Genomic DNA, 20,102 nt, shown 5'->3' with positions numbered 1-20,102 from the left:
TCTGTCTTTGTATCTTTCTGTATCCATACATCTCTATCTTTACCTCTCTGTCTTTATATCTTTCTGTATCTATACATCTCTATCTTTACCTCTCTGTCTTTATATCTTTCTGTATCTATACATCTCTATCTTTACCTCTCTGTCTTTATCTTCACCCCCTCTCTGTCTTTATATCTTTCTGCATCTGTATCTATCTTTACATATCTTTCTGCATCTATACATCCCCTCTCTGTCTTTATTTCTGTATCTATACATTCTATCTTTACCTCTGTCTTTGCATCTTTCTGTATCCATACATCTCTATCTTACCCTCTGTTTTATATCTTTCTGATCTTCCTATCTTTACCTTCATACTTCTGTATCTTTATCTACCTCTCTGTCTTTATATCTTTCTGTATCCATCTTTCTGTATCCATACATCTCTATCTTTACCTCTCTGTCTTTATATCTTTCTGTATCTTTTCTGTATTTATAAATCTATCCTTACCCTCTGTCTTTACCTGTATCTATAAATGTCTTTAATCTTTTGTCAACATCTCTTATCTTTACCTAACTTTCTGTATCTATACTTTTTCTAATTTTTTTGCTATATCCATATAATCTGTCTTTGTATCCATCTCTCTCTATCTTCACTCTGTCTTCTTATATCTTTCTGCTATACATCTTCGTCTTTGTCTCTGTTAAATCTCATTTTACCTTTAATCTTTCTGTATCTATACATCTCTATCTTTACCTCTGGCAATCCATACATCTTATCTTTGTCTGTCTTTATAACTCTTCGTCTATACATCTCTATCTTACCTCTCTTGTCTTTGTATCTTATGTACCATACATCTCTATCTTTACCTCTGTCTTTATATTATCTATACATTCATTTTACCTCTGCAAATACATATCTTTACCTGTCTTTATATCTTCTGTATTTTGCATGTAATACATCTCTATCTTTACCTCTGTCTCTGTCTCTTTATAGATTTTCTGTATCCATACATCTCTATCTTACCTTCTGAGTATCTTCTCTGTATCTATACATCTCTATCTACCTCTGTGTCTTTCTGCAACAATGTCTCTCTTTATTTATAAACTCTCTCTGCCTTTATCTTTACCTGTCTTTGTAACATCTCTATCTTTACTCCTCTGTCTTTATATATCTTTATGTACCATGTCCTTCTGCATCTATACATCTCTATCTTCACCCCTCTGTCTTTATATCTATACACACAAGATAGACTGACAACATTTCTTTACCATATTTCCTGTATTTATAAATCTATATCGACCTTTAAATGAATTTTTGTCAATCTTTTTAACTATCTTTTTCTAGTTTTATACTTCGATTTTTTTGTATCCATATAACTGTCCATCTCTGTGCACTAAAATTTTTTTAAGAAAATTTGCATTTTTATGCAAATATAATGGTCTTGTTTTTATTGTAAAAACGACAGTAGCAATGTTCTGAAACAGAGTGCCTCTGAATATCAATTAGGTACTGCCCTTCATACACCAAATAAAAACTAAAAAAGAAAAACTTCCATTTTAAATATTTCGAAGAGCTGTACGGGTCTGCCCATACACTATAGGAATATATCATTATCGGCTAAGTATAATGTAATGGGGGGGACCTACTAAAAATTCCTGAAGCCTATTTATCAAGTAAGGAAGGAGGATACAGATGGGCCTACGGCGCAAGGGGGAATAATAATGACGGGTCTTGATCCACGTATAAGCTTAGTGACATACGCCCTTTTAGATGGCCGCAACGCAGGCTTAATGGCAGGAAGATTAAAGGGCCTACGAAAAGAAGGCCTATTCTCAGCAAAGTACTTCTGATATATCGAAATATACCTAAGTTCACTTTGTCAAGATGTTGCTCTATCAGGTCTCATTGTGACCTATTGCTTCTTATATCAAGTGGTTTTGTGTATATCATTCACTGGTGGGCCACCCAACTAATGATCAACCCAATGGTACTCAACTTATCAAAAGACCAGCGGACCAGCTTACAAGTTCCTTACTGGCAATTTATAACATGGAAATCGAGCAAATCTTATTTCATACTCTGGATGCGAGCCCAGAAATAACTGGCGAGAAAGGCTCAATGTGTTACACTTTAGCGTAATTGTTATCTGGTGATGCCCATGCCCAAGCAATGATAAACTAAGAGAAAACAGCACCAAGGCAATAATTAACATGGAAGCCTAAAACATTACTAGCTGAAGAATGAAGAAACACTTTTCCATAAAATACAATTGTTCAGACGACACTACCATATATTCGTACATTTCAAACATAAATAAGCCGTTTAATTAACTACTTAAGAAGCAATGAAATCGAGAATTCCAAAATAAATATAAAAAACTGAACCAATTCAACAGCCCTAAGAATGCCACTGTTACTATAGGAATTTCTGTACAAAAACCCCGGAAGAAAGATAACTACCATCCTCATCAGGGCATCAACATCGGAAACGCCATTCACATTCAACTAGGATTATTGCATTTACCCAGCCAAAATCATCACGAAACTAAACCCGAACATTCTAATGTTAATAATTTCATTTCTCTCTCCCAGCGTGAAAAATCGCAACCCAGATCCACATCCATGCAATATTAGTTCAATTTTGATGCAACCAGACTGGAGCAGCCAACCAAGCAATCATGTTCTGGTGGAGCGGCCACCGCCTGTTTTAAATACACGGAAAGTCCGTAATGCTTAATTTAAGAACCAAAATTTATATGCCATTATGGCTTTATGCTCACGTCTTTCGCCCAAGAAGGAAATGAAGGAAGCATTATGAGTCACCGCATTAACGCAAGTTACGTATTTGTAATATTATATGAGGGTAAAATTTATTTTCATTATTTTTTTCCTCTTTCTTTATTAGGCAAGATCCATTTTCCAGTGTATCGCCATCCACTGGCAATAAACAGAAGAAAGGGATTATCAAGGTGCTTCTTTGTTTTCAGTTGTCACCTACAGAAATGCAGACTATTTCCTTTGCTCTTGCTTTCTCTTTCGTGAACGCAGGTACGAACACCCACCTGTGCGTTTCTTCCCTGTACATTATCCCACTTCGCGACTTTCAGTGTATGCATGTTGAAAGCAGGCAGTCAAAATGTATATTATCGGAGAAATGGAAACTGGAGGACATCGACGCGGCAATCTTCTGATAATCTACCGTACGGGGTAAAACCTTTCATGATCATCATCATCTTCATTAGCTCTCTCTCTCTCTCTCTCTCTCTCTCTCTCTCTCTCTCTCTCTCTCTCTCTCTCTCTCTCTCCCGTTTGTGTACCTATGTGTCAGCTTCTGTCAATGCTACTGAATTCAGGTTAGTATTTCATTACAAATTTGGAACGTTTTCACTTTCATATATGTATATATGCATGCATGCATACATATATAAATTATATATATATATATATATATATATATATATATATATATATATATATATATATATATATATATATATATAATGTATATATATATATATATAAAATATGTATACTCTCTTTCTATATATGATAAATTATACAGTGTTTAAAATATAAGTTGGTCAGATTGAAATAAGGGTCTTTCAATCCATCTATAAAAGAACTAAAAGCACCAAGACAGTTCCGCACATTAACAGAAGTATCCAATACATTTTACAGTGGAGCGAATATGCATGTCTAAATACCAATGGTTATAACCTCAGTCACGCAAGCTGTTGACAGCTTAAGGTGTTTAGGCCTTGTAGCAGAAATGGCAGCTAAGGAGGAAAGATTGGTGTATCATGAGCAGTGTATCTACAGTAAGTGAAGTAAATCTGATGACGAATAATTAATGAAGGAGCTAAAACTTCAGGAAATACGAGGCTTGTGACGTGTAAAGATCTCAACCAAAGAAACAGTATTTATATTATATTGCTCCAGATCTTGGCACAATAAACTCCTTTTCTAGTGCAATTCATTGTCAAGTATGAAATACTAACACAGATAAAAAGAAGTTTTTTCCTCTGAAATAATGAACCCAGAAACGTTACTTAAACCAATTAAATCAAGTTATACATTCATAGAGACACTTATGCAATTATACGTTGCAAAAGATCTCAATTACCTTTTTCTCACGCTTGTTACTCTTTCTCGCTTGTCTCAATCTCAATGAGATTTTCTCATGGCAATTTCCCTCACTTTTCTGGTTTTTTTCATCAGGCTTTAATAATCGCTAACTTATTCTCTCTCCGTTTCTGACTAATAATCGCCAACGACCAAAAAAAAAAATCGCAGAGCAACGACTTCCGTCACTATTCAGTGAGTAATACCCGAAGCTCCAAGAGAGAAAAAAAGGGAAGAAGAAGAAAAAAAAAATAGGTCTTTAACAACCTCAAAATTGGCCAGTTTACAAGCAATTGCAACATGACATTTAGCCATTTAGCTTCGTTATTGCTTCTGCATGAAAAGTTTCGCCAGAAAAACTGATCCTCGCAAGAAGGTGACCCTCGCTCGCTAAGCGCCTCCAATAACCTAAGCCCGACTGACTTGTCGCAGCGTCTGTCTCTCTTCTGGCCAGGGAAACTGTTACTCGAATGTGGTAGATTTCGGGAACCTCTCTCTCTCTCTCTCTCTCTCTCTCTCTCTCTCTCTCTCTCTCTGCTTACGTAGTCATTGTCTGTGTATCTATGTAGCCTTGTCTATGTAGCCTTAGTCTGGGATCTGTATATGTAGACTTAGTCTGTGTATCTTTCCATGTGGCCTTTGTAGCCTTAGTCTGTGTATCTGTCTGGGCGGCTTTTGTTTGTAGCATAAGTCTGTTTACCTGTCTGTGTAGCCTTTGTTTACGTAGCATTAGTCTGTGTACCTGTCTGTGTAGCCTTTGTTTACGTAGCCTTAGTCTGTGTAGCCTTTGTGTATCTGTCTGTCGACATATGCACAATGGCTTCTTAACAACAAAACGCAAAAAATATTTGCTTTAGTTACTGTCTACCTTCATAGGTTCTATTCGTCTACATTAATACACATACGAATACGCAAAACTATAGCTTTTTATACCACGACAGATACCTGCAGGCTTATTTGTCTCCACTCTTATATATGGCTTATGTGTCTTCGATCCTACATCTATTAAAAGCAAATAGACACATGAACCTCTGTTTGCGTGTCTGTTTTTTACACTGCCCAGTTTCTTACACCATTAACAGTAACTAACAGATACGCTCAGGCATCCTGTCTGTCAACTTATGAGTATCATTCGTACAAGAGTCACTTTCTGCCTGTGCGTGCTTCTCTGTTTTTAGTCAGCCCAACTTCTTGTATGATCAACAGACATCTTTTGTCAATTTTTCACGTTAATAAAAATAAAAGTATTATAAGATCTTCCTGTTTGTGTGTCTGTGCCAGTCTCTTAGATCTTAAACTGTTCAGTGTCTTGTATTAATTTTATATCATTAACAAAAAGGTTCAGACAAGCACCTTTTGTCTGTTACCATTTAATGTTAATAAAACAGAAGTACGAATTAGCATATTAACCGTTTATATGTACAGACTTCCCTACTTCAATTTCTTTTATTACAAACATACAGTATCACTCCGTCTTTCTTCACAGTGCAACTTCTTTCCTCATCAACAGACAGAAATTCTTTCACACAAAACACTGTACAAACAGAAAACCTTTATTTCCAAAAGGCAAACCGTCAATCAGTAACGCAATCAGAGAGAGAGGCAGGTAAAAGACAGCGCTAAATGAGTGAAGAAATCGAGAATCATGCGTAGCAAAGAGTGACACCAAAAACCTCCTCTTTATCCAAACAGTAAATAATTCAACGAATTAGAGAGAGAAAACATAATTCATTTTATTAAGAGAAATATAACTCATGAAGAACAGAGAGAGAGAGAGAGAGAGAGAGAGAGAGAGAGAGAGAGAGAGAGAGAGAGAGGAGAGAGAGGTCTGTGGGGTGTGACCACCTTTCTGACAGATAGTGAGAAGGGAGGAGACGTCGAGAAAAGAGGAGGAGAGAGGAATAGAAAGAGAGAGAAGAGATGGGAGGAACCGCTGGCTATTATTATGTTGATATAAACCGCCTGATTTATGAGCCGTGCCTGAGCGCATAAAATATTCAATTGCGTCAGCCTTAATCAATGAGTTTTTCAACAGGAGGTGCTTGATTGGGAATATGATAATCACAGATGATGATTAAGATGGTGACGATAATGAAGGTGATGATGATTTTTTTTTTTTCAGGGAACTGTTGTGGTTTCATTAGACACTTCCTGTAAAAATGCATTGGGTACTTTCACCGAGCTTCTTAATTTAAATTTTCATCTTTTCAAAAAATAGATTTTTTTCTTGTTAATCTTGATCATCATTATAGCTTTATTTTTCAATCTTAAAGAAATTGTCATTGTACACTTAGATATAATGAATATAAGGATATTCTAATCAACCATACTTTACATTCAGCGTTGAAAACTTGCTGATAGTGATTAGTGATTAATTATGATGATTTTTGTTTTCAATCTGCTGTCAAGAGTAATGCTGTTAGACATGTTGGCTGTTTATTCATTAACTGTAATTGCGACATTAAAATTTTTCTTGCTAATGCTCATAATTGTAATGATGATTTTCAATATAATCTTGAATGTGATCTAAATGTTGAGCAAGTTTAATGTATGGTCTCTTTTTTTCAAAATTTGTTTTAATTTCAACATTCATTTTTTTCTTCTTTGATGAAATGTAATTCCTACCGCGGGTAAAAGCTAATTGCCCGGTAAGTATGTATTTCACAGCAAGAAACAAAACAAAACAAAAACCTTTCACTTTCTCACAGAAACTAAAACTTGTTTTGATCATCAAAATTGGCTAAACGTATGTAATATGAAATTCTGTGATAAATTCTTCACTTGGAAAAATCATTATTATTATTATTATTATTATTATTATTATTATTATTATTATTATTATTATTATTATTATTCTTAACAAGACCCTTCTTATTATACTAAACAGCAACTTCTTAAACAAAATATCTAACCATTTAAAAAGTTCAGTTATGCTGGACGAGACTGCAAACTAAACAGACTTGACTGAAGCTGAAAAACTAAAACAAATATAAATAAAGGGCCACCTGGGAAAACAGAAGAAGTTTTCACACTCGGCCTTTACTTTGAAATAATTCAAGATCCTAATATCAGTTTTGCAACACTTGCAAGGTAAAGTAAGAATACGCAACACATTGGAAACTCATCCATCCTTACATCCAGCAAAGCTTAAATAATTATGAATAGTTATAATTACGAGACAATAGTTCTCCCTTAGCAAATTAAATGGAAATTTATCCATCTGCACTAACACTAGAATCCAAAGGACATAAGTAAATTTACTGAAATCATGCCTATTCAGCTGTAAAATACTTAGAACCTATAAAATGAGTTATGATTAAAGGTACACGCACACACACACAGAGAGAGAGAGAGAGAGAGAGAGAGAGAGAGAGAGAGAGAGAGAGAGAGAGAGACCGTGCCAACAAGAGCCAAGCCTGCTTCAAGATATAAGCGAAAACTAACACTGCGAAGACCCAGACGAGCTTCAATCCATAATTCAATTCCAAACTTGAGTTGTCATGTCATCTGGCGACGATTCAAACTACCACTCGTACCTAATTGCCACGCCAGATGAATAGATCAATATATCAATCACGGCCTCCTTACTTGGCAAATGTCCATTCTGTAAGCTCAACTTACTTTGAGACACTGCACAAATGCTTGATACCTTATTGTGTTTATTTTGATTTTACTGCGGCTACACATGCACAACAACAACAATAATAATAATAATAATAATAATAATAATAATAATAATAATAATAATAATAATAATATTATTATTATTATTATTATTATTATTATTATTATTATTATTATTATTATTATTATTATTCAGAAGATGAACCCTATTCATATGGAAACCGCTCACAGGGGCCACTGACGAAATTCAAGCTTCAAAATAATATGGTGTTCATTTGAAAGAAATAACAGAATGTAATAGGAAGTACAGAAAGAAGTCAGATATTAGAAAATAAAAAATAAATTTAGAAATTAATAAATAAATAGATAATAATAATAATAATAATAATAATAATAATAATAATAATAATAATAATAATAATAATAATAATATCAATTACGATAACGTTAAACTTCACCACGCTCAAATACAAGCATAAGTTACTTAAAACTGTTGTAAATTCATTCATAATAATAATTATCGATTTTATAAGTTGATGTTTTGTTAAAAGCAACAACAAACAACATTAAAAATAATAGTAATAATAACCTACACCTTTTACGGTAACGATATACTTCACCACGGTCAAATACAAGCATAATATAATACTTAAAACTGTTATAAATTCAGTCATAATAATACTTATAAATGTTTTTACTTAACGTTTTGTTAAAAACAACAACAGCAACAACAACAACAACAATAATAATAATAATAATAATAATAATAATAATAATAATAATAATAATAATACCACCACTTACGAAAACGATAAAATTCACTATCGTCAACTGCAAGCATAATAATACTTAAAAATGTAATAAATTCAGTCATAATAATACTTGCCAATGTTACAACGTAACATTTTTTAACAACAACAACAATAATAATAATAATAATAATAATAATAATAATAATAATAATAATAATAATAAACACCCTCTATCATCATCATCATCACCATATCATGAAAGCAAAACAAGACGAATATCGAAGCCGGCACATCCCTCCCTCCCTTTCCCCAAGACCAAATATTAAAAGTTCACTCGCAAATTGCGCAATGACGAACGCTCTAACATTATTCATCGTTAATCTTTTCTTTTCCCTTCCCCAGACTCCACTCTTTCTTAGTATCTTTATTTTGCATTTATAAATCCATCATCCATTTTCCTTTCGCATTCAGGTTGCTTATTTATCGCCGAGACCGGCGTATTCATTTCATTTCCCGAGAAGATGAATGCATATGTTTAAATTGTACAACATTATTCATACTCGGGCGATATGATTTTTCTGTTAGTACGTATGTCTACATTCATTAACATTGTAATTTTCATGAGATCATATTTACGAACATTACTCATCATAAATTCTTCTCAAACGAGTAAGTCTACATTCGCAAATATTAAAACAAAATTCGTCGAGTTTTGTGAATGCATAAATTCGCTGGCGCATATGATTAAACTCAGGTCATGTGGAATTATAAAATCAAAAATATAAAATAATCATATTTCTCGTCCGTACGTTTTCCAGCCGCATGCGTCAGTATCAGTAAGATAAACTTTCCAATCTTATGAGAATGTCTAAGTGCAATTGATCAATACTGAAAAGATAAGACATCAATTTAAAAATGCCTAAATATTATACATACAAATAATCTCCTTATATGCACATCTAAATACACGATCATTCTGAAAATTTAAGCAAAAATAAACACACAAATGAATAAGTAAATAAATAAATAAAATATAACAAAAGACTGACCTTTCGTCTCTGTCTTCCAACCTTTCGCCTCTATCTTCCAACCTTTCGTTTCTATCTTCCAACCTTTCGTCTCTATCTTCCAACCTTTTTCTCTATCTTCCAACCTTTCGTCTCTATCTTCCAACCTTTCGGCTCTACCTTCCAACCTTTTGTCTCTATCTTCCAACCACATATTAACCACCTTTCTCTCTCTCTCTCTCTCTCTCTCTCTCTCTCTCTCTCTCTCACTGATTTAAGCACATCCCATCGCAAAATATATCCAGGACATCAAACCGCATTACGGATTCAGCGAAGAGGAGGTCACGTGACCTTAGTTTTCTAAGCGTGGGCCATGGGGTCGGCGTGCAATTGGAGTTCAAAGTAATATTTCCATCCCTCGCCCTTTCCTTTCTTTGATTAATTCAGGAGATTTCAAGGACTTTGGTGTGATTCCCACAAGATTCTCGTATAATTTGCTTATAAGTCTTCCTTTTTGCGGTACTGCGTTGAGAAGAGTCCTTAAAATCAGCGAATTATAAATAAATGGTTATATATATACACACACACACACACACACATATATATATATATATATATATATATATATATATATATATATATATATATATATATATATATATATATATATAATGGTAAAATAAACTATTAGTCCATGCATAAATCAATTTGATCTCAGACATATAATGTATACACACACATGCATATATATTTATATATACTGCACATGTATATATACAGTGCATAGACGTATATGTCTATATAATTTATATATGTATATACATATATATATATATATATATATATATATATATATATATATATATATATATATATATATATATATATATATATATATATATATATACGTATATATACAATATAAGGTAAAATAAATTACTATTCCATGCATAAATCAATTTTATCTCCTACATTCCGTCAACTGAATTCAAATGAGTTTATTAAAACACCACCCACACCTCAATCTGAAAAACAAGCGGATATGCAATAAAAAATATCACATATAAGTCCTTTTCAATTTGCTAAGCGTCGTCAAAATGTCATAGTCATTCCTTGTGATCAAATAACATTACTTCACTCAAGGTTTGGAGTCGGGTTTGCCAAAAGTACTAACTGACAACTGTCATGGAGAGCTTCGCTTGTCGCCTCGAGGTTATATTATCCACGATTCACTTTGGCTCAAATATTTACACTTTTTTTATTCGTTCAGTAATTATAAAGTCTTATGTCCTCCTGATAGCGAAACAAATTGATTTTTGTTCCGTAATTGATAAATGCTGATAACACTATATATATATATATATATATATATATATATATATATATATATATATATATATATATATATATATATATATATGTATATATGCATATGTATGTGTATATTTTTATATATGTATATATATACACAGATTAAATATGTGTGTATGTAAATATTTCCGCAATAGTCCCGTGGATGAAGAATTTATGAATATCTCAAATGAAAATTGTAAGGCAGGGAGAATAATAATTTTGAATTCATTATAAAGCATTTGCAGGGCACTGAAAGTTTTAAGGGATATCAGAAGTTAACACACTACTGTTAAGTGCATAAAACATTTTAAAGGTAAACATACGTGGTGGAAAACGATGTTGCCAAAGTCGTAATAAAAAATCAGCAATTTTTTGAATAATCTTAAATATTAATGGCTGAATATTTGAGAATAAAACATTTCAGTATTAAGTCCATCTTAGAAAGACCAGCGCTGAAGTTTATGTTTAGAAACGTGAACTGATATTTCTTGATAATGATTTCCGTTAATTCCCTGCAAATTAATAAGCTGATAATTGAATGAACCTATTCGCAAAATTTTATCTTCCTTTTCAAGTCAAAATCCGAAGTATAAATGTAAAGCCAGATTCCTCATGCCTGAATTAACAGTTACGAAGAAACCTCAGTCTGAAAATTTTTTATTAAATTCAGTAATTAACAAAACTAAATGTGAAACTGGGAATTCGACTTGAACACCTAGAGGGAAGGCCAGGCAAACCTTTCCATCAAAGATACGCATCGTGAGTGTATAGACGACCGTGAACCCAGCGCTCGGCCTTAATCAATAATACTAATCAAAGTGGTAATAACTTCATCATAGCGGAAGCAGCGCGCGAAGAGAGTGGTAACTAAATCCTGAGGTGATGTTCCAATGCCAAACGTCGCTTCGAGGGCAAAATATGACAGACTTTGCATAAAACTTGCATTATTAACCCAAAATCTTTCATAAGAAATCTTCAATTAAAACAAAGCACAGTGCGAGAGGCTGAAATCTTTGATCTCTCTAAATTATTTATAAGGAAAGGCCTTTGGGAGAGACAACTCAATGCCTTCATCTAGAAGTCGTTAACAAATTAACCTTTATCTAGCAAACATTGACAAAAAAAAAGAGAATAGTTGGTGGCCTCAACAAAAATAATAATACAACATGTACCTTCACACATTTTCCCATATATAAGTTTTCTTTAAATAATTACATAGGGCAGTCTTTAGGATATTTTTTAACGTTAATGGAATCTTGTTTCAATATTATTCAACAACAAATCTCAAAAATTATCCAAAATCAGAGGCACGGGAATTTACAAGCAATGCAACATTTCTGAAAAAAAAAATTAAGCCAAACACAATACCATTTGGTTTTCGCGTTATTGAACTCTTCAAAATTCAGTTCAGTAAACAAATTTTCTCTTAATACGAGAGAGAGAGAGAGAGAGAGAGAGAGAGAGCACAAACCAAGTAATCAGTCTCGTAAGTAATTAAAAACCGAACAGGTTCTCTTCAAAGGAGATAATGGTATTCATAGCACAGCAGCTCTTTAGGCAAAATATAAAAAGCAGAGTTATCATCAATCAATTGTAGCGGACAATGACAAGAGAAACACCGACCTGGAAGCCAATATAACAGTTCACACAAAAAACCTTCCAGGAATGCTAATATCCACAAGCACACTTGCACCCAATAATGTAGCTTGTACTGGAATTTGAAATGTGTTATTCGCGGAGCTGTGCATATATACTGTATATATATACCTGTATGTATATATATATATATATATATATATATATATATATATATATATATATATATATTATATATATATATATTATCCTTTTTCCTTGGATGGGGTGGCTTGAGGTGTTTGCATTACTTTTCTTAGGAAGCCTTCTGGGTTAAGGTTGCTCTCTCTCTCTCTCTCTCTCTCTCCGTCTCTCTCTCTCTCGTGTGTATATACATACATACATACATACATAATGTATATATATGTATATATATATATATATATATATATATATATATATATATATATACACATACACACACACACAGTTTAGACTGTTTGTGTGCACACAGGAAAAGATCTATTAGTATCTAATGTCATAGAAATAAAAATAATTTGAGATTCCCAATATATTGCAACCCTGCAAGCACCCACAGACATCACAGCAATTTAATCTCAACCTAAAGAATCCCATCAAAAAATCCTGCTGGTCGAGAATCAAGCATAGTTATAGAAAAGTGAAACACACACACACACCCACAGGTTTGAAATTCCCCGATGACCAAGGACCCCAAAAATCATGCTTGGGCGATCTGGAACAATGATACCGGAGGGCCTTCGTGTGTAAGAACGGCAGGTATGTCGCCCTTGTTAAAATTGACTGGAAATTACTAAGAACTTTTCATTAGTATCTTGTTTTAGTTACATTCTCATCGTAATTCACGTTGTAGTATTTGGTCTCCCGACATATCTTGTCTTTTGGGATGAATACATTTTAGTTTTCTGTAAAAGAAAACTATTGTGACGGCTTTGTCTGTCTGTCCGCCCTCAGATCTTAAAAACTACTGTGGCTAGAGGGCTGCAAATTGGTATGTTGATCATCTACCATCCAATCATCAAACATACCAAATTGCAGCCCTCTAGCCTCAGTAGTTTTTATTCTATTTCATGTTGAAGGTAGCCATAATCGTACTTCTGGCACCACTACAGGTACCAACAACACGGGCCACCACCGGACCGCGGCTGAGTTTCATGGGTCGCGGCTAAGGGTTTCTTGGACCATGGGTGAAAGTTTCATACAGCATTATACTCTGTACAGAAAATTCGATTGCGCCGAAGAAACTTCGGCGCATTATTTACTTGTTTATCATTCATAAAAAAACTTTATGAATACATAAACGTTTAGCATGAATACGTAAAAATTTAGTATGAGTACATTAATGGTTAATATGATTAAATTAGTTGCTGTTATGAATGCATGAATTTTTGCATGAAGCTTAGTAAGAACACATGATTTCTTAAAACATGTTTCACCAGTGGCAGGACTGCACGGTTCATTGAATGCTCCTTCCCGTCTACTGCCAGGCTTTGGAAATCCGTTCCTATTCTCGTTTGCCACAACCCTTATAATCTTCAAATTCTTAAAAGCTGATTTTACCTTGGTATTAGATTACGATACATATCAATAGTTAATTAAAAATCCCCAAACTACTATCGAAAACGCAGCGCGTATCCATGTATTTAATTTTGTGTGTAACGTAAGTCTATGAACTTCACATTTGGTTATCACACAAGGAAATGCTGAATAGAATACTGTACTTCATGTATTATGCGTACGGTGCAATGACAAAAATGCTTGAATCTTGCCGGAATATTTGAACGTAAGGTACAGTAACATAAAATAATAAAAAAAAAAAGCAAGGAATATCGGTAATAATTGCTATGAAGCCTCTTAATAACGTCGTCACTGGTAAGTTTTTAAAATCGGGTCATTAGGAAATTCTCAACTCTTCAAATTAACCCAAAAATGTTTTCCACCGGAAAGGTACAATGTTTTCCCCCTCTTCCCTCTGTACGGTAAAATATGTCATTAACAAGTCTGTAACTTATAACAAACATATCAAAAACAAGTTGAATGCAAGTCAACGACTTGTCGTTGCTTCTTACGAGCGCTTCATAAGATAAATCTGCCTTTGCCAGTTTCTCCACTTGCAGTTTTTAAGCTGTTTTCAACCTGTTTGTGATATGTATGCAGTAAGTTGCAGAGATGTGTTTATGACATATTATACTGTAGTACGGACGCACCCTAACTCTATACATGTATGTATTAAAATATTATATGAACTCTAGTTGCTTTGAGTTTTTACGGCATGTAAAAAGTTGTTGTTTTTATATATATATATATATATATATATATATATATATATATATATATATATATATATATATATATATAACTATATATATATATATATATATATATATATAACGTGTGTACAGTCAAACTGTGAAATCAGTCATTTCGTGAAAGAGAAGATAACCGTTAGTAGGAGCTAGTACTTTCCAGAGAATGGCGAAAGAGTATTTCGCTATCTGAAAATGTTTCTGAACTGAGACGAAAAGTTAGTATGCTAGTGAAGACTGATGCTAACATCAGATGTTCCTGAGGCACACGAAGTTGTTTAAAGATGTTAGCTTCAAAGAAAAGTGTCTGGAATGATGGAAAACTTAGCCCAAACTGGAGTCCGAACAGAAGTGCCAAGATAAACCAGACGGACTTATTAAGAGATAATCGGAAACTCCAAGTGTGTCAAGAGAGACCGAAAACGGAATATTTGTTATGAAAGGAATGTTGAGTACAATTAGTTTTTCTTTAAAGTTATCATGTTTGGGTACTCAATCTGCATACTGTCAAGTGAATTTTAAAAATGAGTTTCAACAAACGAATTACATTATGGTAGGAAAATTGGAAAATACAAAGACGAAGTAAAAAATGTTGTGTAGATGATAATATAGATCAAATTTGTTCGCCACTCGGAACGGAGATTACTGAAATCTGTACAAGGAGTGTATATCACAGAAGAAGGGGAGAAATATGCGTTTACTTATGATCACGTGGCATTGTCTGAAGATGGCCTCTCTATATTACGGTGTATGGCTATGCATGATATGCAGAATTGTGTCGAGACGCTGAGCAGCCAGTTATTTCACTGAACACTTTCCTAGATTTCTTACAATTGGAATTTACTTTTTCTTACGAGGCAAGTCTTGTAATGCACACAGGGCATCAAAAGCCCAAAGAAGGATAGTAGATGTAGGTGAATATAGTGGGTGAAATAATTTATGTTTGCAGATAATAATGTACTGACTAGAGATAACGACCAAACTGTAAAAATCATTTACAAAGATTGAAAGTGTTTGTAACAGGGGCAAGTTTCCATTAAATGTGAGCAAGGGTAAGGTTTTGAGGGGAACTGGAAACCAAGAAAAGGGAGCAATGAACATTAACACGGACGGTAGAAGAACGGTAGCGGTTGATTCATGCAGGCATTTGTGAGTTAAAGTAATGGACGAGAAGAGGAGAGTCATACTATAGGTGACGCAAGAAAGGTAGTATGGTGTCAGCAAAAAATGTAGAATATCTATGAAAGCTAAGATGGGGAGTTATAAAGGGACTGTTAAGCCAACTTTCCTTTATGGAAGTGACGTCTGGATATTTAATGGGAAAGAATATGGTTGAAAGTAATCATTTTAATTTTTTTTGTAGTATATGCAAAGTAAGAATTGAACTGGATATGGTTGAAAGTAATCATTTTAATTTTGTTTGTGTGGTATATGCAAAGTAAGAATTAAACTGGTGAGAAAATAAAGGGTAAATAGGTTAACGGAGACAAAAAGATGAAACAGTTAGAGCACGTGGAGAGAATGGAGGACACTAAGTTGGTAAAAAAAAAAAGAGAAAAAGCAAAATTAAGAAGCTCTCGGAAGAGAGACTGATATGAATGGCCTTTATATACACGAAGCAAGAAAATGCTGTTTGGGGGGTTCGACGAGCCGCTGATGAGCCTTCTGTGTATGGATGTATTTGCATTATGCATAATGCAAATACACAAAGTTAAGAGAGAAATTACGTAGTTACAAAGCAAGATTTAAAACCTAATTTCCAAGTGGCAATGCAAATTCGGAGAAGACAAAAGACCCCCACTCCATCTCCATTAGAGTCCGGACAGATCTGCGGTCGCACAGCAAAAACAGCCAGCGAGGGGAAAGCGTAATCGCCGCATTAGAGCGTGCGTGCAAACCATTACACCTAATTTAAACTCACCTGTCCACTTTTAGCCGAGCTACTTACATGCCCTTATAGGGTATAAAATCACCCGGGTCCCCACCCTCCCCCTCCCCAAGGAGACAAGCCGGGCCTACTTTACGTGCTCGCTCAAGACAGGTCTAACCTCCTACTAAACGGCCCTGTTGGTACAAAACACGTCCCGAACCAAAACTAGTTTTTCTGGGCGCCTCCGACGAGCCGAGGATCCCTGCGAAAATGTCCGTCAATGAGCGTAAAGCAACTGTTGCCGATTGAAGAAAATGAGTTCGAGATCATCAATCACAATTCTGTCAGTCCGTCGACTTCAAGCAGTCCGACTGTCTGCCAACTCTATTTTGTTTGGCTTGGGTCTGTTTCCCAGACTTCACTCAAGGCCGCTGCTTTCTCTCTCTCTGTCTCTCTCTCTCTCTCTCTGAAGTCCATGATTACCTCTTTAGACTTTCATGTAGTAGTTGGTATAAGTGTCTTCATTTTCTTTCAACGCGACTGCACGCATTTCGCTGACCCATATTTGTTGTTAGAAAAAAAAAAAATGCTTACCGAAAACAACAACAAACCCATCGGTATTTGTAAATTGCACTGGGTCCTATCGAGGAATGAGAGTCAACAGAGCGAGTACATCGTACTGGACGATCTTTGGGAGCACGTTATCTCCTCGATTAATTTTAATTTCCTCCCAGTGCACAGGCTTTCTTAACATTAACTTGTCTGGACCCTATCAACAGTTGTAAAATTAAACGATCAAGAGTACACTCATTTTAATAATTTCAGTCGGTACTTACAATGAGTCTTAATCAAAGTATTCCATCTCCCTACATACCTGTCACACTTTAGCCTTCTAATCCTGTAATAATGAGAGGGGAAAGGGGATTATAGCCCTTGCCTGTGAAGCGATGGGTTACACCAAGCGTAAGACCCAGTTAAGAGATCTAAGCTTTCATGACAAGAGAGAGGTCAGAAACTTTGGAAATGTTAAAAAACTCTCATCGAGTTATACAACTGCACAAGCTTAAAAAAAAGTCATAATACACTATAATGTTAGGGAGAGAATATGTTGTACAATATTTTTTACAATTATAACTTCGATATTGGTAATTTTATCAAGAAATTTTGCCTTTTTCACCCTTGTGTTTAATGCAGATATTACTCATTGACGTCAGAGAAAGGTTTCCACGAGCACTAAAATTTAAGTCTTTATTTTCGATATTTAACAATTCCAGAAAAAAATTAATAAATAAAAGCTGTTTAAAAACTATCAATTCTGTGAATTCTGTGCTTATATTAAAACCCAATCCTGATCACTCTATTTTTAAATATCCAGTTTTCTTTAAAAAAAAAAGGAGGTGGGGTTGGGTAGGAGGGGCAACTTTACCACAATACTTCAATACTGAACTTGACTGATAAACACTGCTTTCTTTAACTGTACTTGGTCACCAATAACATGACTTGATCATTTAACTTTTTTGTCTTACCGTATTTGCATATCATAAAACAATATGCCTTAACGACGTCACTAGATAAAACGAACCAACAACGGTAGAAAAACTCGTGCAATAAATTGAAAGATAATGAAATCAATACAAAAAAATAACCAACATACGTACTAGTCAAACATTGCAATAAACACATTACCACTGGGACCGTCTGTTAACACAGAACAACAATATTTATTTTTTTAAAGTTTTTTTTTATATACCGTCCGGTTAAATAGATCCGCGCTCATAAATTTCTGCCTGATTAAGAGTCTGCTTTTACTCTCGTTATGTTAAGACGTCAGGGGATATTTCTTACTTACGCAAGAGTATAGGTGGGTTCTGCACAAGAGGTCAGGTGATCATATATCATATATATATATATATATATATATATATATATATATATATATATATATATATATATATATATATATATATACACACACACACAAATGTTTTACCTAGTTATAAAATACATCTACACAGACACATATATATGTATATATATATAAACATATTTTGTTTTTACGATTTATTTACCTGTGTACGGGTTAGGCAATTATGTATACTAAATCTTAACAAGCTCTCCCCTATATTCAAAAATGGAGAGGAAATATAAAATTCCAAAAGAAAATTCAACGCATAACATTACGTTGTATCGATTTTGCATTACACCCAACCTCCTTAGTACCTCTCTTTATTGCTTTATGACCAGGTAGAAAGGATGAAAGGTACTTTACTTGAAGCGTAATTAGTCATAATAAAATCATTAAACAGTTGTTACATAATAGCTAACCTCCATTTTTCTGTTTTTCTTCGTTGTTTCCAGCAGTCTTGGGTTGAAGTTTGAATCCCATATTAAAAAAATGCCTCTTCGAGATTGACACTTTCTTCCTGCACCATTAAACAAAGCTCCTTTTTCCCCATTTTCTTCAAGTTTGCTGTAGGCAAGTCCATTTTGATCACCCACGCCAATGGCCTCCAGGCTTAAAGTATTCCTTACGAAGGAAAAAGTAAGATTTCTTACCGCCACAGACTTTAAAAAAAAATTAATTAAAAACTTGAACTCTAACTATTCGGTAAAAGGAGTGAATTCAATGTGATGAAAGATGTATCATGTTCCACCTCGAGTTCCAAGCTCAAAAAATGGGTCTAATTAGAGCTTCTGTCCAACTCAAGTGAACTTATTCACTAAATATTCACAAAACTAACATCGTAAATAACATATTTTACTGATCAAGTGCGTAGGAGTTGGAAGCTCTATGAAGTATTATCTATATTTTTACAAATTACATTTAAGTACTAATATAAGAAATGGATCACCGATATACCAACTACTTCCTTAATTCCACAGTTTGTTATAATTAGAATCTGTAAATATTACAACAAGTATGTGTGGTTACGTTAGCTCTTCAAAAATATTAATTATTACTGTAGTATATGTTTTAGCAGTGTCAGCCGTCCGTTTCAGCCCACTTAACTGGAAAATTACAGCTACTACACTGAGATAATAATAAATACCACTCTCTGTAACAAATTAATGTGGTATATTCAACGTAATCATCATCCAGAACCATCTGAAGGAGATACTATGTCAAGAAATAATTGATAGATCCAAAAAAATGAAACTTTCAAAGGATTATACTCAACATTTTAAAGGATATTCTTTTGCTAAACAAACTTGTACAGCATGACCTCCAGATGTAATAAAATGAGAAAAGAATTTATGAATACACAAATACATACATATACTGTATATGCACGAGTATGCATAGTTATTATTATTATTAAAAGTTTAACCAGACCACTGAGCTGACTATCAGCTCTCATAGGGCTGGCCATAAAAACTTTATCTCTTTGAATCTAAACATAAAGTGTATGCATAAATCTTTGTCTGTGTGTGTGTGTGTGTGTGTAACAACACGTTTACATTTTCCGTCGCCCAG

The sequence above is a fragment of the Macrobrachium rosenbergii genome, chromosome 56 (assembly GCF_040412425.1).
Source record: "Macrobrachium rosenbergii isolate ZJJX-2024 chromosome 56, ASM4041242v1, whole genome shotgun sequence".
Lineage (NCBI taxonomy): Eukaryota > Metazoa > Arthropoda > Malacostraca > Decapoda > Palaemonidae > Macrobrachium > Macrobrachium rosenbergii.
Note: the sequence above shows the minus strand (reverse complement) of the source record.